Below are 26,402 nucleotides of genomic sequence, written 5' to 3'. Positions count from 1 at the left end.
TAATAAGGGAGGCAAAGTCGGCTTTTGTCGGAAGATTATATATGTCAGCTCTTGTAAGTGGTTCCTTAGTTGAACACCCTGCATCTGAGGATTCTGTATCAGATTGTGCATTATCTGGCGCCTGTGAGGAAGATATGGTGTTTTCTGCAGTTTCCAGTACTTTAAAAAAATTATTTAATTTAGTTGCTGGAGTTGCCTGTTTTTTAATAGATTTGTCGTGTTTAGAAGGCTTTTTAGAAGTCATTTTGGCCTTTATATGAGGGTATCCTTTATTGGATATGTTTCAGGAAGTCTGTAAATAGGTGGTCCTGTGATTCTTTATAAGCTAGAGTTCTCTTGCAGGCGTTTGACTAGACAAAATATCTGATTATTGCTGCAGCTGTGTGCTTTTTAGTGTAGGATTATCATACCCGGATAGAATCATGTGAGGTAAACTTAGTTCTGATAGTAACTTTAGTATGCTTCCCTTCTTGTGAGATTTCTCTTTTACTTCCTTTGATATCTGGTTTAATTTCCCTTTCACCGGGCTATATGATTCTGTGGAACATTGATCATACTGAGCCAGCGTTTTTATAGAGGATGCAGTGATCTATAGTGTCATTGTATTATGGCGACTGTGCTTTTAAATGTCGGCTGCATGGCGTGGCTTTAACATTATGAGCCGTAACAGTTTCTTCACCCCTTTGCTTCTGGCAGATTCTGCTACCACTCTGGACTATTTAAGGTGCTGTGTGTGGGGCTATAAGGTGAAGCAGGAGGTATCTGTGTGCAATGTCAAATTCTTATTTACCTCCGTGATCAGCTTGTATCTAAACCACCGCCGCCCTCTTTAGTCTATTTGTTTTAAGCCTGCGCCAGTGTCTGTCTGCCTCTATGCTTCAGTTAGCCTAATATTTGCTTGTCTGGCTGATAGAGATCTTCACTTAGGAGCTGTTTGGATTGTGTAAGGTCAGATACATTTTCAAAGCAGGCATGCGTTGTGTTGGGAATGTATCGCTCTGACCGTTACTCCTCAGCTGAGCTTAAGTCTTTGAATTTGTGTGTCAGCCGTTACCGGGGGAGTGTGTTACAGCTATACTGCCTTGGTGTGCGTATATATTAAATTGTGGGTGATATCGCAGTTAAGCAATTGGCATGTCTCTTGTGCTTACCCGTTCCGGTATATGGCTGCCACCTCCGATGCTAATCCGCCCTCATTTGGCACGCACTCCGCTGTTGCAGGCCCTTCTCTGCAGCTCACTCAGTGCGCCTTGCTGCTTCCAGCATCCTGCAGCCACCCTGTCCAGAGTGGTATCTATATGATCTCCAGGGTGTCTTGAGATATAATCCTCTGTTTTCTCGCTGTCCTCACTGTGTAAATATCAAGTTAAGTGCTCAGGAAGAGCCTGTGTACACGGAGCTTCAGTGTTTTGCAGCCATACTTGATGGTGGCTGGCTCCGCCCCCCTTAAAGTTACATTTTTATGAGGGGACTTAAAAAGGATTTTAATACTTTCAGCATGAATTTGATTAATATATCAATTTATATTCGGATATAACATTGTTTTGAATGAATGAAATACGAATAAGGTATAATTCATTTAGCAACTTATTGTATGTATATCTCTTCACATTGGGAATTCTCTGTTTAATCCGATGCCTGCAATAAAAGAAGCAGGGTTTTTATTCTGAGAATTTTGGAACATATTTTAAATGTATTAAGATGGCTAATCATTCAATACAGCAAATATTTATTCAATATAGTATAATTTTCATATATATATATATATATATATATATATATATATATATATATATATATATATATATATATATATTTTTTTTTTTTTATATGACTTGAGTATTTTAAATTATTAGGAAGATTAGGCACAATTCCTTTATCTGAGATCTAGTTTCCCATGTCATACAGAGACTTAAAATGTCAGCTTGTCTGGGAGCTGCGTATTGGAGGCTCAGCATGGGACAATTTACACCTAGATGATAAGAGTCACATTCCCTGAAAACTTCTTTATATTCAAATATCAGTTCAGACTGGATGTCTGTTGTTCACAGGGGGTTTATGTCATCCTAGGGGATTTCTGTAATTGTATTATAGATCTTGGGCAGGAAATTCCATATATGGGCATTCAAACTTGAGAGAGCCATGTGATAAAAAATGTCTTTGAAATGAACTGCTTTCACTATTGGGACAAATGTTCCCTTTTGTGTAAAGCCTTGGCTTCAAAGGTTCAATTAGTGATCTATCTTCACTAATTGAACAATTGTATCATCTATTTTGTTCTCAACTTGTCTTAAACAGTGAGGGGGGCAGGGGCTGTAGTGAGACCAATTCATATCAAATTAGATATTAGCTAAAATTAAATATTAAATTATGTGATACATCTGTAGTTTATTTAATGTTACTTCACAGGTACTCTGACAATCTGGTATATATGTATATTCAATTTTGTTTTCCACAGTGCTGAAATCTACAATGTAAGATTTCCAAAATCTTGCAATACATAGTCTTGCAGCAGTGCAGGCATTAAATATCAATGTATTTATGTGTTTAGGTAGGGAATTGATGGGGTAATGTAATAATGTGGTGTCTGGAGAAAGCTGGATTTCTGAGTCGAGAACCCTAGAAATTAAATCTGAAGTTTTTTCCCAAATTAGAGTTACATGAGGGCACAACCACCACATGTGAAAATACATCCCTACACTTTGACAGCCTCTATAGCACTGCTGTATCTCCGTTATTCCTCAGGGAATGAATGTTAATGGAGTCTGGTACCATCTGAATACATTTTTGAAGTAATTTTTCTTCAGGTGAGCGAAGCAGCTAAAAGTGGGGCATTTTTTTAGTAGCTATAACCATTGTGGGTGGGTGAATTCCCTATTTAGATCAGATTCCCATTTAGTCATAAACCCTGGTTTTGGGGGGGTAGGGAGGCTATTAATGAGTGGGTACAGTAGGACAATGGTTCCCTTCATTTTATGTTTGGATAGACAAATCCTATCCAAACAAGTGTCTGTGAACTTCGTGTTTTCCTGTATCATCGATTTAAATTGTAGTTAGTGGTACCAGCATTTATTATCAGAGGGGTTTAGTTCCAAATAATGTGTGTAGGTAAGTATAGAATAAAATTTAATGAGGTCTGCTATTCTATAGAGACCTCGATTTGCCCATTTATCGAGTAAAAATTGGTTTTCAGAGGAGGTTAATGATGATAAAGGAGCTGGTTTGCAACCTGTTCCACTGAGAGAGAATTTTCTCTAAAGTAAATCCCATATGTGAATTGTGTGAGCTATAGTTAAATAAGTTTTCCAGGAGGAGGGGCGATCCCCTTTTTCAATCCATAATATATGGTCTATGGAGTGGAGGGACAACATTTTAGTTTCCAAAGAGACTCACAGAGCATCCTCCCCTCCCGTTATGCCACAGTGTGACTTGTGCTAATCTGGCTGAATAGTAGTATGAAATTAAGTCTAGGGCTCCCAGACCTCCCAGACTCCTGTGGCGGATCATAACTTTACTGTTGATTCAGTGCCTACCTTTTCCCCAAATAAAATGTATAAGGTCTTTCTGTACATTTTTAAGTTTCAAAATTTTGATAGTTATCGGGAGGGCTCTAAAGAGATAGAGAGACATTCGGTAAGATTGTCATACGTCCATACAAAGAAAGTTTTAAACAATTCAATTTTTCCAACAACTTCCTTATTGTTAAAATAAGGGGCTTATAGTTAAGGGTATACAGGTCTCTTAAATTGCTAGAGACATTTATTCCAAGGTATTTAATACTTTTCTTTGCCCAAATGAAGTCAAAGTTAAGTTTAATTCGTTTTTTAGTATGTGGGGGGATCAGTATTCCAATGCCTTCACATTTTCCTTGATGAATTTTATATCTCGAGATGTCAGAGAAAGAGCGGATGAGGTTATAAAGAATCGGTATAGAGATCAATGGTTTTGTGAGTGTGAGAATAAAATCATCTGCAAACAGGAAAAGTTTATGCGAGGTGTCACCGACTGTTATTCCCAAAATATCCGGGTTACTGTGTATTCTTGTTGCTAATGGCTCAATGCATAGGGCAAACAGGAGAGGAGAAAGGGGACACCCTTGTCTAGTTCCATTATTTATGTCTATGTTATTGGACTTGTATCCTGCAATTTTAACAAATGCCGTGTGGGAAGAATAAATAGCTCGTATTGCTGTTAAAAAAATTCCCTTAATACCAAAGTGTTGTATCGTTTGTATGAGGTATGTCCAATTAACCATATCAGATGCCTTCTCCACGTCCATAACTAGGAGCAGAGAAGGCATTCCACTCTGTGTAGAAATGTCAATTAAGTAAGTGAGTTTGCGAACGTTATCCGGGGCCTCCAACCTGATCCAAATCCACCAGGCGTGGCAGTATATGGTTAAGCCTATTTGCTAAAATCTTTGTGAAAATGTTTACATCCTGATTAATAAGGGAGGCCGGGCGATAATTTCCACTTTGGAGTTTACTTTTTTCACGGCTTGGGGACTGCTGTGATTCTAGCCGTCAATCAATCAGGGGGGACAGGGTGACTCCTAAGGATGGAATTGCAGAAAGAAACTAAATGGGGGAGGAGTACAGGAGCAACAGTTTTGAAATAGCTGCTTGAGAATCTGTCAGGACCTGGAGCTTTAGATATTTTTAGTTTCTTAATAACTCTCAAAACTTCCTGTGGGGAGACATCTGCATTGAGAGAGTCTGATTCCTCCTGTGTTAAGGAGGGGAAGGGGCATTCTGAAAGGAAGGAGTGTATCTTAGATTGGAGTAATTTGTTATCAATATCTATAGGAGTGTTATATGATTTATGATAATATTTAGCGAAAGTTTCAGCTATTTCTATGGGATCCTTGGTGGGAGAACCTGTTTGTGTTTGTATCTGTGAAACACCCAAAACTCTGGTTATATCTCTAAGTTTGTTAGCTAGTAGCCTATCTGGCTTATTTGCAAACACAAAGTACTGGGAATCTACCTGGTGGATGGAGCGTTGAGCATTTTCAGTAAGGATTTTATCTAGTTTGGCTTGTTTGTTACCAATTCTGGTGGAATAGATGATTTGGGGGAGCATCTGTGTTGAAGTTCTGGGTCTTTTATTTCTGCTTTTAATTTGGAGAGGAGTTGATTGTTATTTTTCCAGACTATACTAGCTTCTTTAATAAGGGTTCCTCTAATATATGCTTTATGAGCTGCCCATTCTAAGAGGGGTATCTGTAGAGATTTTATTAATATACATATATGATTGAATATGTTCAGAGACCTTTTGTAAGATTAAACTGTCTTTTACTAATGTCAGATCGTATGTCCATGATCTGTGTCTGTTGGGGATTACTAGTCCTGTTAGGGTCATTTTGACCAGTAAGTGGTCTGACCAAGTACAACTTTGTATATGAGATGACAGCAAGAAAGGTTTCAAAATTTGGCTAATCAATAAATAGTTGATCCTAGAGGATAATTTGTGAGTATGTGAAAAAAAGTGTAGTCCCTAAACTGTCTGTTTGAAACTCTCCAACTATCCAGGAGGTTGTGGTCAAGCAGAAAGTCACTTAAAATATTGCTCTGTCTATTTCCATTTTGTCCTGGAGCCAAATCTGACCTATCTAGTGTTTTGTCTAATACTAAATTAAAATCCTCCAATTATTGATCTATATTGTTCCAAGAGGCCAACAATCAGTTAAATTTAGCAAAAAAATAGGGCAGGGCTATCATATGGGGCATAAATATTCCCAATAACAACTGTGGTACCAGATAAACTGCCATTAAGAATGATAAATCTACCTAAATGGTCTTTAATCACTTCCTCCTCCTGGAAATTGAGAGAGCGGTGGAGTAGGATTGCAACTCTGTAATTTATTTTTATCAGTGGCTTGATATTGTAGCGGGTATTCTTTATCCCATGTCTTAGGGGTTTTTCCTATGGTGAAATGGGTCTCCTGTAATAATATAATGTGTGTTCTAATTAATTTATATTCCATCAGAGATTTTTTTCCTATTAATGTTAGAGTGGAGTCCTCTAACATATGCGTAACTATATTTATGAACATTGAGGTGTTTTAGTAAATTGATTACTTGTATGCATCATTGTGTGAGTATTTGTAAAATTAAAAAAACTTACCCCACAGGAGGGAGCCAGCACCAACCATTCCCCAGAATCTGTTGAGATTTGCTATTATAAAAGAAGGCATTTTGACTATTAAAAACACACAAAAAAGAACAGTTAACCCAAGAGTATAACATAGTAAGTTAGACAGAGTCTCTTAATGGTTACGTCATGCACTGTAAAAAGAAAACAGGTAAGGAAACAAAAACAGAAAATGCATAAGAATAACATACATTTAAATCTGGATCTTGAGGGAGACATGTCTCCAATGGGTGCAACCCAACTTTCCAAATAGGACAACATCAACTATGTCAAAAAATTATGAAACATAACAACCTGAAACAGAAACAATATGGAATAGTTCTTCCCTTTTCTTATTCAATTTTTTTTATTTTCCCTCATCCTCCCCCCCCCCTTTTCTCAGAAGGAATATACCTGATCTTTCCTAAATGTTCTGGTGTGTTCTGAAGCCAGGAGGTGCTTCAGGGGATTAATTCCAAATAATGTCCTTCCGAAAAAGTTCATCCTTTGGAGGAGGCAGATGGGAATTCATGGCGATCCGGACATGAGCTTTCATTCTGCATGTTTTGATATGGCCTCCCTTTCCTACTTCTGACCATTCCCTGGTGAAGTTGCTTTTAGAAGGTTTTGCCTGTTTGGGTTGACCAGTCAATTGAATAGGAATTGAAAGCATTTTCATGATCTCAATTCCTTCTTCGAGGCAAGAACAGGAGTAGAGTATTTTGTTGTGTAGAAAGGAGAGTTTATATGGGAATGCCCAACAGTAGCAGATTTGTGCCTTGGTTAATGCCATAGTTACTGGTTTAAGAGCTCTGCATTTCTTCAGGGTGACCGGGGAGAGGTCAGAGAACAATTGGATTGAATGACCTTCAAACTCAATTTTTGGAGTTTTCTGGATTCCTGTAGGATTTGGTCCTTAATGTGATAGTAGTGCATCTTAACTACTACATCTCTTGGATTAGAGAGTATTGGTGGTTTAGCCAGGGATCTATGCGCTCTATCCATCAGGAAGTTAGATTCTTCAATGGATGGCACAAGCTGATGGAAGAGATTAGCAAGTGATAGCGTAAGGGTGAGGTAGGACTCCAGGAGGTTTCTTATCCGAATGTTGGATTTCCGGGATCTATTTTCCATATCTTTAAAATGCAATTCCAATGTTTGGATTTGTGTTTGTTGACTTTGGAGTTGGTTTTGTAAAGATGGGATTTCTTCAGATAAGTCGTCTACTTTAGTTTCTAAGTGCGCTGTTCGGCCTCCTATCTCCAGGATATCATGTTTGATTTCAGAGAGAGCTGATTTGAATTCCTCTTGAAAGAGTGCCTTAATTTGTTTGAGTAGATTAACATTGGCAGAGCTATCAACTTCGAGTGACATGGTTTCTTGTGAGCTGTTATCTGCAAGATCAGCAGACTCTGGACGTTCCAATGCTAGGTTCTTCTTTTTCAATTGTGATTTGATTAGACAGTCTTTTACAGATTGATTTCTGCTTTTCCTGACTGAAAGAGGGGTCTCCATGATTATGATGGAGAGAAGTTCAGGGATGTAGCTTGAGACCCTCTACAGGGATGGATTTAGTACCAGGGCACTTCAAATACTTCTCCTAAATGGGCTTGCAGAAGGATTTAGAACACTGTTACTGCCTGGAGACTTTGTTAGATGGGCATAGTGTCGCTGAGTTAGGGTGCACCCAAAGGATTATCTATCTTATCACCCCATTAGTGGCATGTTGTTTAGCTTTGACTAGTGTTGTTGCAGGGTAAGTAAGTAAAAGTAGGGATTCTCTGCAGAACTGGGTCCTCACTGCAGTGAGAGAATTAAATTAAAGCTTTGAGCACAGAAGGATTGTTATCTTCAAATAAGGAAAACCCTGTTATTATGGCTCCCAGTGGGTATCTCCTTGTGACCCCTTGAGGTGGGATGAAACAGGAGGCTAGGTAAAGCCATGGAGAAAACATGGCCTTTACAAATTATCAGTTCATGGACCTACATTAAGCTAGCAAGCTTGAGGGGGTGTTTGGCCCCTGAGTTATTTCAGGCTTCAGTAAATGAGCGGGCATTAGCTAGGTGAGGGACCCTCTTTTATTCTCTTTTCACTGTTGAGGATTTGCCCCCCACTACCTATGTAAATAGTAGGGAGAAGAAAAAAACAGTTGCTGGGCCAAGATGGCTAGTTTCCGCGCAAATTTTGCTGATAAGTGAATGTGTAGCCCACGGTCAATATGGTGTGTATCCAAATCCCCTCTAATTTTAAGTAAAGAGGTTCTCCTTTTTTCCCCTATGTGGGGGAGCAATTTTCTAGAAAGTACTGACTTTCTGGGGATATGTGCCTAGTAGTCAATTATTTCCTGCTAGGATAAGTGTATAGTAGGGCTATGACAGGATGCAAAGGGATGACTCACCTCACTTTCTTAGGATTTCTTCGATCCCTATTTACAGGCCTTAAATTCAGGGATTTCCAACTTCGGGAGGAATCCCCCCCCCCCATCTGAGCCAGAACACTGACCTGGAGCTGATATCGAGTCACAGCCGTGACTGGTAATGGCAAGTGCGTCAAACTTTTCTGGCACTTTATAGCAGGTACGTCCAAGTATGTTTTTGTTGCTCAGGATCTCTGCTAGATGCAGTTATTCAAGCTGTTGTGTAGCGGATTCCAACTTCGGATTGGAGCCACAACCCTCCGAAGTCTCTGCCTTGTCATCCGGCTCCGGAGCGGAGCCCCGATCCTCCGGAACAGGCCACCCAGCAATTTTATAATCAGTGATGGTACTTATTCCTGGTTCAGAAGAGGCAGACCTGGATCAGCCGCGGCAGACTTGATCAAGGGAAGTTCTCTGTAGATTCACCTGTCTCCAGTGCGGAGCCCCAGCCCTCCGGAGCTTACCTTGAACTTATTAAATGAACACGCCTTCAGGTTTAGATGAGGTTGTTCGCACTCGGTTCTAGCTATGGTACAAGGCCACAACCGCTGCGGACCTTATCTGGTGCGCTGCTATATTTTCCCTGGATTTTTTTTTTGTCAGAATAGCCTGTTCTCAGTATCCTGGGGTATTCACTGATCAAAACAGGCTATTTAAGTCTCAGGATTAAACCTAAAATATAACAATTTAGTGGTAAAGTATACTGAGCTTCTCTGAGATGCGACTTTCAGCTGTTAGCTCTGCCCCCATGAGCATTTGCTTTTAAAGGTTTGTTTATATTAAATAACTCACTTTTGTGTTTTGAAGCCACAACCTAATAAAATGGGTTGAGCTTGTAGGTATAATGAGACATCATTACTTTATCACATTATGTACATATTTATGCTTCTTTATCTTATATAAAGAAGCATTTATCTTATATCTGTCCGTAAACCAAAGGCCAATACTTGGAAAGAACAATGGAAAATTAACATTTTATTACCTTATCTCTTCTATACCCCACATGGAGTGATATTTCTTCTTCTGGCTGTATTTACTCAGCGACGGCGTATCTATAGCTTGTACCTAAGGCCATAAACTTTCAGAATAGGTGGGGATACCACAGGCTAAATCAACTATTTCAAATGCCAATATAAGGGTAAAGGAAACACTTGTAACAATTTAATAGACTACAGCAGGTAAAGTGGATTATTGGGAACAAATTAAAGAAGATAACATTTTTGAGTAAACTGTTCTTTTAAGTTACATAAACAAAGAAGTCAATTAGATGAAAGTGCATTAGGAATACTTCACATATACCTTTTTACCCCCTTTAAAGCATTATTTTCAATTTAAAAGTTATATTTGTATTTTAAAACGTATGTATCTGAGTGTAATACTTTATTTTAATGTGTTTACCCTTATACTTCAGGTCTATTTGGGCTTTCGCTCAAGCTCAACCCATAGTCTTCCCTATTGCCTTTTTTTATAAAGATGTACTACATTCACTATCCTCCAATCATCTGCAACAACTCTTGTCAATGGTGATTGATTAAACAGATCAGTTAACAGCAGCTAGCATGCATCAAAATTCCTTTAAACCCTTGGGGGAATATGGAGCTTGATGCCCCTTATTTACGGCGAGCCTTCTAAAGACTGCTGCTCCATAACTTGTCCGCCTGCTCTGAGGCCGCGGACAGAAATCAACCCGATCGAATATGATCTGGTTGATTGACACCCCCTGCTAGTGGCTGATTTTTCGCAAGAACTGCTGGTGCAATGATAAATGCCGACAGTGTATGCTGTCGGCATTATCGATGTGCGGCGGACATGATACATAACTTCGTATCATGTCCACTCGCACATTGATAAATATGTCCCTTGGTTTAACATTATCAGGACATTTCCGATTGTAGCAGCATTCCTTAAAGTGATGGTAAACCTTAACTAATCAAACGCCATATATTTAATCTTTGCATTAAAAAAGTATATGTGTATCTATTTTGGTTTTAAACCATCTGTGAAAGGGTTAAATCAGTGCATATAGTAATGCTTCTATTGCAATGTTATGCAGGCCCACTTAGATGAACTCTTTTTTTTTTAATGACAATTCCAGTAAACATCCAATCAACGTGTGCATCATATGACAATCTTGAAGTCCAGCCCCTTTAAAGCCTTTAGAAAGCCTATGTAAAGAGTGGATGTGACTGCTCTATACATTACAGCCCAGCCAAAAAAGGAAATGAAGGGGGGCAGAGGAACAGACAATACCAATTTGGATTATTAATCTTTTATTATATAATATATATAAATATATATATATATATACTGTGTATATATATATATATATATAATTATATATATATATATATATATATATATATATATATACATAATTATATAATTATGTGGTTTTACTTGCAAACTAATATATTTTCATTGAAACATTCTTATAGTTTGAAATTTACCAACACATTAATGTAGTCATTCTTTTTTACAATCTTTTGTGAAGACAGAACAGGAGTAGTCATTGCTTCCATTGTTATAACTGTTTTTAATATTACTATTCCACCCTGCTTTTCTTCTTTTGCTAATATATCTAAAGAAGATTTTGTTCCCATGTCTCACTAACAGTTATATTCTATTATACATGAGCTTTAGCCTTCCTAATTAACTGCTTAGTTTTTTGTTAGTCTCCATATCATTCTCCATATCATTCTCTGACTCTGTTTGTCTGTATTTTTTTATAAGCTATCTTTTTTTGTCTTTACAGAATATGCTACTTGTTTTGAAAAACATATTGGTTTCCTTGTATTTTTACTTCTGATCAACATGCCCAGGCGCAAAATGAGACTAGCAAGGGCCCAGGTAATGATTAGGGAATGACCCCCACCTAGCTCCTAATAAGTTGCTGCCACCCCAGCTCAAAACCACTAGTGCAGCTTTCCCATAATAAAATGTGTCTGCCGTATGCCACCCACTCCCTCACAGTCACAACTGCTTCACTAATTAATTTAATAAACTGAGTAAAATAACAATATACAAACACAATTACTGTGTTAATAAAAAAATACTACTTTACACAAAAAAAACAATATATATTAGTGCAAACACTGTCAAAAATATTTTGAATGCACACTCCACAGTGTTCAAAACTTTGAAAGGCTATAGCCCCTTTAAACTGATATCTTCCAATACTGTGTTAGATTGCAGATCTCAAAGAAAGAGAAATAGTACATAGGGATGTTTGGTATAATATAATATAGGTAGTACCAGGATAAGGAAGAATCTTACTCACCATGGACGTCAACTGTGTCTTGATATAAAAACTATTTATTGTTTAAAAACAAGCTTACACAAACAAGGGTTAGTGGGACTTGTATACTCCAAAGCAAGTTCTACGGTGAAGTTGTACCATACACACACTAAACCGATCTTGGAAGTAGTGCAAGCAATACAGCTTGTAAAGTCCCGCCTCCTGTAACGTATCAACACTCAGATGCACGTTTCTCTGTGTCAACAGATTTTTTCAAGAAGTATCATCTGTTGTATCATCATTCTTTTTAAAGGTCCAGTTGAGTCCTTATTGGTTACTTGGTTTACCTCTATGCCATATCTTTAGTAAATGAAGGCAAGGTAAGTAACCTATATACACTATTCAAATATTAACAATATTAACAACATTAAAAAGTTGAAACATTTAAAAAATGTATGCAATTTGTAATAATACTTAGTGCATTTGTATATTTACACTCATCATACCATTTGCAAAATAAACCTTGTTGCATTTAAAAACAAAATGTATATGGATACAAATAAACCTACACACACATATGCAAAAATAATCATGAGCTGGATACATTCACATAAGGATTTAGAAGAAAAAAGGTTCCTATAGGGAAAGAAATAGGTATAAAATTAGTTAGTTACTTAGATGTAAATTTCCTGTAAAGTCTAATTAAGTTGTATAAATAGACCGAAAAAAACATAATTTATGTAGGAATTTACCTGATAAATTAATTTCTTTCATATTGGCAAGAGTCCATAAGCTAGTGACGTATGGGATATACAATCCTACCAGGAGGGGCAAAGTTTCCCAACGAATAGCCAAGAAGTGGGGTGATAAAGAAAAGGAGCAAAAAGCATAAACAAAGGAATTGGAATAATTGTGCTTTAAACAAAAAAATCATAACCACCATAAAAAGAGTGGGCCTCATGGACTCTTGCCAATATGAAAGAAATGAATTTATCAGGTAAATTCTTACATAAATTATGTTTTCTTTCATGTAATTGGCATGAGTCCATGAGCTAGTGATGTATGGGATAGCAATACCCAAGATGTGGAACTCCACGTAAGAGTCACTAGAGAGGGAGGAATAAAAAATAAAGACAGCCAATTCCGCTGAAAAAATGTATCCACAACCCAAATCATAAATTTTAATCTTATAATGAAAAAGAAAAAAACTGAAATTATAAGCAGAAGAATCAAACTAAAACAGCTGCCTGAAGAACTTTTCTACCAAAAACTGCTTCTGAAGAAGAAAAACATCAAAATGGTAGAATTTAGTAAATGTATGCAAAGAAGACCAAGTTGCTGCTTTGCAAATCTGATCAATTGAAGCTTCATTCTTAAAAACCCAGGAAGTGGAAACTGACCTAGTAGAATGAGCTGTAGTCCTCTTTACCTGACTCCAAATAAGTGTGAGGAATCAAAAGCTTTAACCAAGATGCCAAAGAAATGGCAGACGCCTTCTGACCTTTCCTAGAACCAGAAAAGATAACAAATAGACTAGAAGTCTTCCTGAAAACTTTAGTAGCTTCAACATAATATTTCAAAGCTCTTACCACATCTAAAGAATGTAAAGATCTTTCCAAAGAATTCTTAGGATGGGGACACAAAGAAGGGACAAAAATTTCCCTACTAATGTTGTTGGAATTCACAACTTTAGGTAAGAATTTAAATGAAGTCCGCAAAAAAATCAGAAAAGGAGACTCACAACAAAGAGCAGATAATTCAGAAACCCTTCTAGCAGAAGAGATGGCCAAAAGAAACAACACTTTCCATGAAAGCAATTTAATGTCCAAAGAATGCATAGGCTCAAACGAAGGAGCCAGTAAAGCCTTCAAAATCAAATTAAGACTCCAAGGAGGAGAGATTGATTTAATGACAGGCTTGATATGAACCAAAGCCTGTACAAAACAATGAATATCAGGGAGTTTAACAATTTTTCTGTGGAATAAAACAGAAAGAGCAGAGATTTGTCCTTTCAAGGAACTCACAGACAAACCCTTATCCAAACCATCCTGAGGAAACTGTAAAATTCTAGGAATTCTAAAAGAATGCCAAGAGAATTTATGAGAAGAACACCATGAAATGTAAGTCTTCCAAACTCGATAATAAATCTTTCTAGAAACAGATTTACGAGCCTGCAACATAGTATTAATCACTGAGTCAAAGAAACCTCTATGACTAAGCACTAAGCGTTCAATTTCCATACCTTCAAATTTAATGATTTGAGATCCTGATGGAAAAATGGACCTTGAGATAGAAGGTCTGGCCTTAGTGGAAGTAACCATGGTTGGCAACTGGACATCCGAAATAGATCCGCATACCAAAACCTGTGAGCCTATGCTGGAGCCACCAGCAGTACAAACAATTGATCCATGATGATCTTGGAAATCACTCTTGGAAGAACTAGAGGCGGAAAAATATAGGCAGGTTGATAACTCCAAGGAAGTGTCAATGCATCCACTGCTTCCGCCTGAGGATCCCTGGACAGGTACCTGGGAAGTTTCTTGTTTAGATGAGATGCCATCAGATCTATTTCTGGAAGCCCCCACATCTGAACAATTTGAAAAAACACATCTGGGTGAAGAGACCACTCTCCCAGATGTAAAGCTTGACGACTGAGATAATCCGTTTCCCAATCGTCTATACCTGGGATATGGACTGCAGAAATTAGACAGGAGCTGGATTCTGCCCAAACAAGTATCCCGGATACTTCTTTCAAAGCCTGAGGACTGTGAGTCCCACCCTGATGATTGACATAGGCCACAGTTATGACATTGTCTGTCTGAAAACAAATAAACAGCTCTCTCTTCAATAGAGGCCAAAACTGAAGAGTTCTGAGAATCGAACAGAGTTCCAAAATATTGATTGGTAATCTCACCTCTTGAGATTTCCAAACCCCTTGTGCTGTCAGAGATCCCCAGACAGCTCCCCAACATGAAAGACTTGCATCTGTTGTGATCACAGTCCAGGTTGGATGAACAAAGGAGGCCCCTTGAACTATACTATAGTGATCTAACCACCAAGTCAGAGATAGTCGAACATTTGGATTTAAGGATATTAATTGTGATATCCTTGTATAATCCCTGCACCACTTGCTCAGCATAAAAAGCTGAAGAGGTCTCATGTGAAAATGAGCAAAGGGGATCACATCCGATGCTGCAGGCATGAGACCTAAAACCTCCATGCACATAGCTACTGAAGGGAATGATTGAGACTGAAGGTTCCGACAGGCTGCAAAAAAATTTCAGACGTCTCTTTTCTGTTAGAGACAAAGTCATGGATACTGACTCTATTTGGAAACCTAAAAAGGTTACCCTTTCTGAGGAATCAAAAAACTTTTTGGTAAATGGATCCTCCAACCATGTCTTTGAAGAAACAACACTAGTTGATTCATGTAAGATTCTGCAGAACATAAAGACTGAGCAAGTACCAAGATATCATCCAAATAAGGAAACACTGCAATACCCCGCTCTCTGATTACAGAGAGTAGGGCACCGAGAACCTTTGAAAAGATCCTTGGAGCTGTCGCTCGGCCAAAAGGAAGAGCAACAAATTGGTAATGCTTGTCTAGAAAAGAGAATCTCAGGAACTGATAGTGATCTGGATGAATTGGAATATGAAGATATGCATCCTGTAAGTCTATTGTGGACATATAATGCCCTTGCTGAACAAAAGGCAGAATAGTCCTTATAGTCACCATTTTGAATGTTGGTACTCTTACATACCGATTCAAGACTTTTAGATCCAGAACTGGTCTGAATGAATTTTCTTTCTTTGGGACAATGAACAGATTTCAATAAAACCCCAGACCCTGTTACTGAAAAGGAACTGGCACGATTACCACAGATAACTCCAGGTCTGAAACACACTTCTGGAAAGCCTGCACTTTCTCTGGGTTCACTGGAATGCGTGAGAGAAAGAAACTTCTCACAGGCGGTCTTACTCTGAAACTTATTCTGTACCCCTGAGAGACAATGTTCTGAATCCAATCATTTTGGACTGATTTTATCCAAACATCCTTGAAAAATTTTAATCTGCCCCGTTACCATCTGAGCTGGAATGAGGGCCGCACCTTCATGTGGACTTTAGGGCTGGTTTAGATCTCTTAAATGGATTGGATTTATTCCAGATTGAGGAAGGCTTCCAATTGGAGACAGATTCCTTAGGGGAAGGATTAGGTTTCTGTTCCTTATTTTGTTGAAAGGAACAAAAATGGTTAGAAGCTTTAAATTTACCCTTAGATTTTTTATCCTGAGGCAAAAAAGCTCCCTTCCCCCCAGTGACAGTTGAAATGATAGAATCCAACTGAGAACTAAATAATGTATTACCTTGGAAAGAAAGAGATAGCAATGTCGATTTAGAAGTCATATCAGCATTCCAAGATTTAAGCCATAAAGCTCTTCTAGCTAAAATAGCTAAAGACATATATCTAATATCAATTCTGATGATATAAAAAATGGCATCACAAATGAAATTATTAGCATTAATTTAACAATGCTATACACATTCTGATCTGATACTTGTTGCGCTAAAGTTTCCAACCAAAAAGTTGAGGCAGCTGCAACATCAGCCAAAGAAATAGCAGGCCTAAGAAGATGGCCCGAACATAAATAAGCTTGAGAAGGTTACGGAAGGTTACCAACCGTGTTATCCCTCACCTCTCTGGAGGGGACAAAGCCGACCTGGTCTTGATGGATTAAGTAAGGGAGATAATGGTTTAATCTAATGGATAGAATTTTGGCGAAGATTTTAATGTCTGCGTTTAATAGGGATATTGGTCTATAATTAGTGATGAGGTCGGGGGATTTATTTGGCTTTGGGATGACAGAGATATGTGCTTGGAGAGACTGGGGGGGGGAAGGAGGTGTTGTTATCAATATCTGAGAAATGAGAAAGGAGAGGAGGGGCTAGGACGTTGCAAAATTTAGAGTAGTACGCGTGACCAAAGCCATCTGGGCCGGGAGCTTTCCCGGAGGGGAAGGAGTGAATAGCTGTCTGAAGTTCCTTCAATGTGATGGGAGACTCCAGGTCTGAAGTCTGCTCCGAAGTCAGGGAAGGCAGCTTAAGGGAGGAAAGATAATCTGCAATGGCCGAGGGGGCTGGTGGGGTATTAGTCCTATGTAGGTTATAAAGGCCCTCATAATAAGATCTAAAGCTATTGGCAATGTCAGAGGATGAGTACCAAGTCTTCCCCCCATTATCCCTTATCGACATTTTGTACTTTTTAGAAGATCTGTTGCGTAACAGTCTTGCCAGAAGTCTACCCTGCTTATTTCCCCCTTCATAGAATCTCCTTCTAAGAAAGAGAGCCCTGCGTTTGGCCTCCCTACCCAGGAGAAGGTCAAGTTGTTTTTGTTTTTGTTGGATATGTTCTATGAGTGAGTGATCCTTGGGAAATCGCTTGTGAGAGTCTTGGAGTTTACCCAGTTCCTCTAAGAGATTTTTAAGTATTAGGGAGTTCTGTCTATTCCTGGCTGCCTTGAGCGCTATGATATCTCCTCTAATGACACATTTGTGGGCCTCCCACAAATGAAGTGGGGAGATCTCAGGGGTAGAATTTAGTTTGAACTATGTCTCTATTTTGTCTTGAATTTGCAATTTGGCCATGAGGTCGGTCAGTAGTGATTCATCTAGTTTCCATGAGTGATCGTGTCTCTGTGATGTAGGCCATTGTAATGTACAACTAACCATGGCATGGTCGGACCAAGTTATGGGGGAAATATCGGTGGACTGGACTAGGGCTAAGCTAGTGACATCTGTCATAAGGTAGTCAATACGTGAATAGTTTTGATGGGGGTAAGAGTAGAACGAGTAATCTCTAACTTGTGGGTGATATAATCTCCAAGCATCATGTACATTTAAATTTGACAAGGAAGACTGGATAGATTTTAGTGTTTTCTGTGGGACCGAGGAAGAACCAGATGAGCAGTCCATACTAGGGTCAAAGGCTATATTGAAGTCACCACCTACTACTAAGCTTCCTCTAGCAGATTCAGATATAGTTTTACAGGCCTGGAGGAAAAACTGTGTCGGGCTAGTATTAGGAGCATAGATGTTGGCGATGGTGACGACCTTGTTAAATAGCCGTCCAGTAATCACCAACAGTCTACCCTCCCGGTCTCTGTGTATGTCAGTAAGGGAGAAAGGGATCTGTTTCCTAATTAGAATTCCCACCCCGTTGCGTTTTGTTGTGTGGGAAGATAGGAACACTTGGCCATATTTCCTAAGTGATTGTAAGGGTTCCCTCCCCTTTTTAAAATGTGTCTCCTGGAAGAGGATAATGTCATATTTGAGTTTATGGAAATCTCTCATGGCTCTAGATCGTTTCTGGGTTATGTTGAGCCCCTTAACATTATGGGAAATAATTTGGATCAACCTAGGGCTATTATCCATGGCTACATTTGCAAAAGGAGTCTAGGGCTTTGTGCGGGGGACCCGCCTGTCGTGAAGTATGTCTGTGATATGGGGATTGGCATCTGAGTCTAAGGGGTCGGTGAGACCGGTGGGGCAGGACAGATAATAGGTAAGAGGGTACAGAATGAATACATTTGCAGCAAGTGTGATTACCTGAAATCAACAAATACCTATTATAGAAGTGGAGATATGAGGCGTATATACAAGTGGTGGGACTCTGTAAGGCACCTGGAAAGGAGACATTGTTGTAAACAGCACGGCTGGGACATTTCACACTGGAACAAACACAATTAATGATGAAAAAACTTTCATATTGGAATAAAGCAAACATAAATAAGAGAAAACAAACAACAAAAGATAAGTCAATACAACAGTAAGAAGAACAAACCATTGGTTTTAAGAACACCATCCAGGGGGGTGGAATGATGTCGGGAAACCTTTAAGGGTAAGGATTGTTTACAAACAGATGATATGGCACATTATGAGCAATATACATGACTCAGGTGGGCTAAATAATAAAGTAGAGTTGGACCTGAAACTTAAAATAGCAATAAGGAAAGACCCACTGTCATGAGATTATACTGTACCACTATATTACAGGCTGGCAATATGGCACGTTGTGAACAATAAATATGACTCGGATGGGCTAAGTAATAAGGTAAGGTAGGACCTGAAACTTAAAATAGCAATAAGGGATGTCCCAAGGTCTTGAGATTATACTGTACCACTATACATCAGTCTGAGTATGTAGATTCCCAGGGGTCCAGCTGGGAGGACTCCCAGGGGTTGGGATGTCTGAGGTGGTAATTTTCATACCAGCTGAGATGAAACGGGGGCCAACCAGACTCCCGATGTACTTGAGAGTGGGGTGAGTCAAGAACCTGATGTTGTGGGAGGAGGGCCTGTCTTGAGCCTCTTGGAGGCCACTCTTGACCAGGCAGGTCTCTGGTCCCCAGGGGCCTTGTCCTCAAGTTGATCATTCCTAGGTGGAGTGACCATGATTTTCTCTGGAGGAGGCTCGAAAGAGAGGTTCAGTCTTTTAGAGATATTGTCTAAATCATTGAAATTTTTGTAAACCAGTTGGGAGCCGTTATGGGAGATAATAAGGCTAAATGGGAAGCCCAGCGATACCTGATGTTATTTTCTTAGAGGGTTTTGGTTATGTAGCGGACCTCTCTTCTGCGTTGAATGGTCTGGGGGCAAAGATCTTGGAAAACTTGCAAAGAGTGGGAGCGGAATTGTATTGACCGCCTGGTTCTTGCTGCCTGCCAGATCTCCTCTTTGGTGGTGAACTTTAGAAATCTGAGAATAACATCCCTAGGTGGAACAGGAGGTTTGGCTGGGGGTCTCAAAGCCCTATGAACCCTTTCAATATCCTCGTTCAGAAGAGCTGGAGCTTGAAGGAGTAGGTAGCGAAACAGTTCTGTGACATAAGCTTTGATTTGGTCTTGGGAGATCTCTTCAGGGATTCCCCTCAAGCGAAGATTATTTCTTCTGCCTCGATTTTCGAGGTCTTCAATCTTGTCATTCAGGGTTTGGATCATGGAGTCGTGAATAGTTAGTTGCTGGGAATTGGAGCTGACTAGATTATTAAGGTGGTCTTGTCCTTCTTCTATATATTCCATTCTGGCCCCCAGATCATTGAGGTCTTTTTTTAGATCTTTGATTTCGTCCTTAATGAATTTCTTCAACGACTCAATGTCAGATTTAGAAGGGAGACCCGCAATCTGAGACTGTATAGACTGGAGAGGGTTATGAAGTTCAGAGGAGCTTGGTGCGTTGGGAGTGGGATCCTGAGTCTGTATATTATCAGAGATCACCGGTTCCTGTGGGTGAAAAAATGAAGACACAGAGGGTCCCAGGGATTGAGGTTTCAATTGTTTGTTGGGCTTGTTACCCTTCTTACTCGCCATTGTGGGGCTAGATGACGTGGCAGGTAGACTATGGGGTAGGTAGGCCAGGCAAAAGAAGAAACAGAGGCCGCTCCCAGTACCCCTCTACGCAAGGGTGTATGAAATGGAGATAGGCAGTCTATATAGGTAAATACAGAGGTCCCTGAGGATCCGGTGGTGTGAAAAAGTGCTGCCCCAAGTGAGAGGCTGGGTGGTGTTAAGTAACTGGGGTCAGGCTGTAAGGAAGCCAACAAGTGTTATAATGAGAGGAGACAGAACGTCCACAAGCCCCCTTAGGCCCAACTGAAAAGAATGACCACTGTTATATAAAAGTCCAGGTCACAAGGCCCCGAGGATCCCGCAAGCCCCAGGCAAAACTGACAGCAATGTAAATTTATATATATGTGGCTCCTTAGATTTAATCTGTGTCTCCGGCCGAGCCATTTGGTACCACTTTCACAATCCGATAAAGTGATGCTCTCAGCCAATGAGAGAGATATAATGTATACACTAATTTGATTACTCCGATATATCTAGTAAATGATTCGACTTCTAATTTTCATTTAAGTAATAAGTGGGATCCATATAGATGGAATTTATATCCATTATATATTTTTATTTTATTATATATTTTTTTATATATATTATTTTTTTATATATATTATTTTTCATATATATATTTTTTATATATTTTTATTTTATGTTTTAAATTAGGATAACTATTCCCATAGGCCAACCAAGATTACTCATCAATTTACTGTGATCTGACTAACCACCATACACATTGATATATGCCTACTTAATTTAGGACATATTATTCACTAGCAATTCAATTTTTTAAAACCAATTTATGTCTATTATCTCTCCAGGCAAAATGTTGTTAGTTACTATTTATGAACTTTTATTTTAGTATGTTGTAATCTTACTAACTATTTGATCTTATATAGGGCACCTTTTGAACAGAATACACCTGTATGCCGTTTTTAGTAAGGCTGATTACATGATAATAGCCCCATAGATCGTATCTTAACCTTTACTTACACTAGCGACCACTGACAGGTCTAACCCGGATGTTAAAAACCTGAAGCACACGTCATATCCATTTCCGGTTAAATGTAAACACGGAAGTGCGAATAGCACCACTTCCTAGTCGGCGCTAATACCAGCAAATTATTAGTACATTGCCCCTATAAGAAGAACTAGGCACAATATCACTATTAGAATGCGATCACTTCTAAACATAAAGATGAGCCTATAACAAATCAATATACTAATCTCTAATACAAAAATATAATCACATCCGGTAAAGAACATCCGGTACAGGATATCTGGTTTTAAAACACGGTCTTTTTTGGCGCCAAATATGAAATAATGTTATTGGCTAAGCACATCTTTATAAGGGACACTCTCACCTACCATGCTCTAGTCTTGAAAAAGGCCCTACATTGGGCCAAAACGTGTTGACACTACATGGTGAGTTTTGTTTCAATCAATTTATTTTTATTCAAAACAATACTGTTCTATGTTGATATTGTTCTTTATCCATAGGTTTTGAGGATCTCCTATAAATATACAGGAACCCATCAAATTTCTTTTTACATCATTGGGATTTCAGTTTATTTATTTTTTCATCACTATCTTCCTAATTGGGATCAACACACTCACATAGAGTTGACTAATTATTTACACAAAGAGATTTTCTGCACATCTATTATGATATACATTGTTATCTATAGATATCTACTACCCATTGGGGTATCTTTTGCATGACTGTTATTTTTATATTTTTGTAATCTTTGCAATCTATTACACTTTTTTTCACATTTTTTATCTCTTCACACTTATCTGTGTGAATTTTTTGGACACCGCATTTTTTGGACACCACATTTTTATAACTTTTTTTACAATTTTTCATTTTTATATATATTTTTTCATTTCTTCACATCACTATTTGGATTGATTATAAATTGGACTTTTTAACAATCTACATTTGATGGACTATTGCATAATTTGGAAACATTGACATTAATACATCTATACAGGTGCACCTTTGACGTATCCTACATTGTTCGCCTATATATTGTTTTTAATTGTTTTTAATTATTTTTAGGTTTTTTAAAGCCATTTAGAGTGGAATTCATTTAAAGCCATTTAGAGTGGAATTCATTTAAAGTGTTTTAAATCATGGATCCATGAATGTTATCATTATTGTTATGATCGTATATTGTTATATTGTTTATGCTGTTGGTGTAACCCATTAAATGTTATATCTATACTAACAATATAAGATATATTAATTGTAAGCGCATTAGGTTACACGCATATTAGCCCCTCCACACTATCACATTCTAACTCAGAAGGTTAGCTGAGTCCTCGCCCCTTTTTGAGGCGCTCCTCTAGTATCTCCTTTTCTCCGGAGGCAGGTTGGAGGGGGTGTTTGCAGAAGTGATAGGACCCGTCTAGATCAGTTTATGAGATGAGATGTGGTAACAGAAAGTTAATGGTAAACAGTTCCGGTAGCTCCCACAGGCAAACGGGGAGAAGTGCCCGGCACCCCAGCCTCCCGTTGTTAAAATCATCTGCGTGTTAGTCTTACCCCAAGAGGAACCATCCGGGACTATGCAGCAGGCCAAACCCCTGATCGCGGCTATGGATTAATTGCGGTTCCAACATGGGTGGGTAGGGTGTCCCCGGTTGTCGGCAGATTGTTCTCCGCAAGACTCCAGCTGCTCTATGTACCGTTCAGAGGGCAGATATCCGGTGATAGATCTTTACACCACGGCCTGGACAGCTTCGGCCATCGGTACACTGCAGCGAGGTGGGAATTAGTTGCGCGGCAACATGGCGACCGCGATCACAGCTCCGGTAGTTCCCAGTGGTAACTTTGCCTCAGCCTCATATGAGGCAATTGTATAAAATAGTGCCCCTAGTATTATGTTAGTTGCCCAAGTAACTTTGAGGGGACAGTGGATGAAATGAGTGCCAGTATTAGAACTTAAAGACCCCAACAGCTCCGGAGCTCACTTACAATGCGTCCATGCACCAGCACGGCGTAGCTCTGCCCCTTAAAAGTTATATTTTTATTTTAAAAAGTATGTATCTAAGTGTAATACTTTATTTTAATGTGTTTACCCTTATACTTCAGGTCTGTTTGGGCTTTTGCTCAAGCTCATAATTTTCAACTTGTAATATCAGTTATATTTAGCTTGGTCGCGATATCCATTGAAAGTAATGGGTGCGTTAATTTTAGCGTGGCCCAGTGATATTGCTATCATGTCCAGCGTTAGCATTAGTGCACCCCTGGGGGCCATTGTTATCCCCAGTTTCCAAAGTCATCCAAATATCTCCATCTTGCTTTCCTACTTTGTACTTTTAAAACAACATATCCAGGTATATGGCAGGATTCTGTTATTTCAGTTCTTTAATGTTTTGAAGGCCACTATCCTTCACAATGGAATTGTTCATTGTGCCAAGAGGTAATCAGTTATAGGATGGATTCTGCTCCATTCATTATAATGGACGGTTACTCACAAAGTGCAGATGTTAAGAGGGATGGGAGCAAATCTCTTTGAATGGCACAATTATTTAGTTTAAAAATTGAGAGAATTTGTTTTTAGCAAGATATTAGTTTATTATCAAATTGCTTCATTCTCTTGGTATCCTTTTGTTGAAGAATATACATTTGTAGGCTCAGGAGCAGCAATGCACTACTGAGAGCTAGCTGGTGATTGGTGTAAGAGACTCATACCATTTATAAAAACTTTTCCAAAATACATCTATTATCAAATTTGCTTTGCTCCAATGGTACTCTTTGTTAAAGAGATACCTAGGTAGGTGTGTGGATCATTACATAGCAGGAAGTGTTCTTGCAAATAGATAATATTCTTGTAAAACTGCTGCCATATAGTTCTCAATACACATACATGTTCCTGAGCTTAGGTCCCCACTTTTCTCGAAAAGACCAAGAGCTCCAAGAAAATTTGGTTAATAAAAGTAAATTAGAAATTTGTTTAAAATTGCATGCTGTATCTGAATCATGGCAGAAACATTTTGAGTTTCATGTTCCTTTAAAGGGACTATAAACTCTAAAAAAAAATTAATGTGTAGGAAAAAATATCATCAGCTAAGCATTTTACACTTTAGCCATATGGCAAAATCTGTGCTACTTTTAGCTTCCTGATTCTTAGATATCTGTAAAGACCTATTTGACCTTAAATTCACCACAACACTAGAGCCAAGATAGCAATAATTTTGTAGGTGAATTTTTTTTTGCTTGTGTCAATATCTACCTATATAGTTCTGCTTATTAGCAAACATTCATAGATATGCACTTTTGGCTACCAGCTCTTAAGACCAAACACATTTGGAGTCGAGTTTCTCAAGTGATTACATAGCTATCATATCGTTTGTTAAATATCTGCTGCCGCAAATGTGTTTTCAACAGAAAAGCTACCGTAAAGGACTTTTCAGCTGTTATATACCTATATTTGAAAAAGAAATTTGGAGGTCTCCAGAAATGGACAAATACAATAGCCCATTCATGCCTCTTAAGGTTACAGGAATGCTTTATTTATGTAACTCTTTTTGTTCACTTGGCAAGGAAAACACTCATTTACACGTCTGACATAATCCTATTGTCATTATAAGAAATCCTCAAGACTCTGTATCCATATGAATGCCATACATATCTTGGCAGGATGGACATACTTCTATAGGCACTTCAGGACACCTATATCTATAAATGGTGCAATTTTTATTTTCATATTTAATTGTATTTCTCCCTCCAGGTGTTATAAAAAGGGTGTTTTTAAAAAAGATTACTTAGTTTCAGCGTTCATAGTATTGCAATCCGTTTCCATCCGCACCTCTGCTAACCCAAGCAAATGTATCTTTTAGGTTATCTGGATGGGCAGACTGTGCATTGCTATTTGGGAGTTTGACAAGTTTCACAAGAATTATTTTAAACTGTATTTATTTATACACAAATAGATTACAAGTTTTGCGTTCGGGTTTTAACGCTGAAAAAATGGCCATTTCAGCGTAAAAACCGGAGCGCAGCCATTACAAGTCTTGTTGGTATAGTTGTACCTCAAGCATTTTAGCCTGTAACGCTACGTCATCAATCCCGCACTCAAAAAAATGACGTTTTTGCATGGGATTTCCATAGCGCTGCCATTACAAGTTTTGTGGTGAGGCTAAAAAGCTTGTGTTACAGCCTATACCGACAGGATCCGTTCCGCAATCTGAGACCAGTAGTTATAAGTTTTGCGCCACAAAACTGCTACACAAAAATAATAACTAAACTGTTACAAAGTACACTAACACCCATAAACTACCTATAACCCCTAAACTGAGGCCCTCCTCCATCGCAAACACTATATTAAAGTTATTAACCCCTAATCTGCCGCTCCCGGCATCGCGGTCACTAATAAAATGTATTAACCTCTATTCCGCCGCTCCCCGACATCGCCACCACTATAATAAAGTTATTAACCCCTATTCCCCCGCACCCCAACATCACCCACACTATAATAAAGATATTAACCCCTATTCCGCCGCTCCCTGACTTCGCCGCCACTAAATTAAGTTATTTACCCCTAAACCTCTGGCCTCCCACATCACTGCCACTAAAAAAAACTATTAACCCCTAACCACCAGCCCCCCACATCACAAAAAAACTAAATTAAACTATTAACCCCTAAACCTAACAACCCACTATCTTTAAATTACAATTACAAGATCCCTATCTTAAAATAAAAACTTACCTGGGAAATTAAAAAAACCTAAGTTTAAACTATTATTTAAACTAACATTACTATTATAATAAATTAAAATAACTATCAATTAAATAAATTAAATTACACATTTAAAAACCTAACACTACAAAAAAAATCTACAATTACAAAATATAAAAAATACTAAATTACAAAAAATAACAAACACTAAATTACAAAAAATAACAAACGAAATCCATTTTGTAGGGCATTGCCCTAAATAAATCAGCTCTTTTACCTGAAAAAAAAAATACAAAGACCCTCCCAACAGTAAAACCCACTACCCAACCAACCCCCCAAAATAAAAACCTAACTCTAACAAAAACCTAAGCTACCCATTGCCCTGAAAAGGGCATTTATATGGGCATTCTTTCTTGCCCTGAAAAGGGCATTTAGCTCTTTTAAGAACATCCAAACCCTAATCTAAAAAAAAAACACCCAAAAAAGTATAAAAAAAACCTAACCCTAACCCGCTATATCGGATCATGTCCGCTTGCACCAT

This window comes from Bombina bombina, chromosome 6 (assembly GCF_027579735.1).
Source record: "Bombina bombina isolate aBomBom1 chromosome 6, aBomBom1.pri, whole genome shotgun sequence".
In the NCBI taxonomy this organism is placed as follows: domain Eukaryota; kingdom Metazoa; phylum Chordata; class Amphibia; order Anura; family Bombinatoridae; genus Bombina; species Bombina bombina.
The sequence above is the reverse complement of the archived record's forward strand: the minus strand, read 5'-3'. Positions refer to the sequence as shown.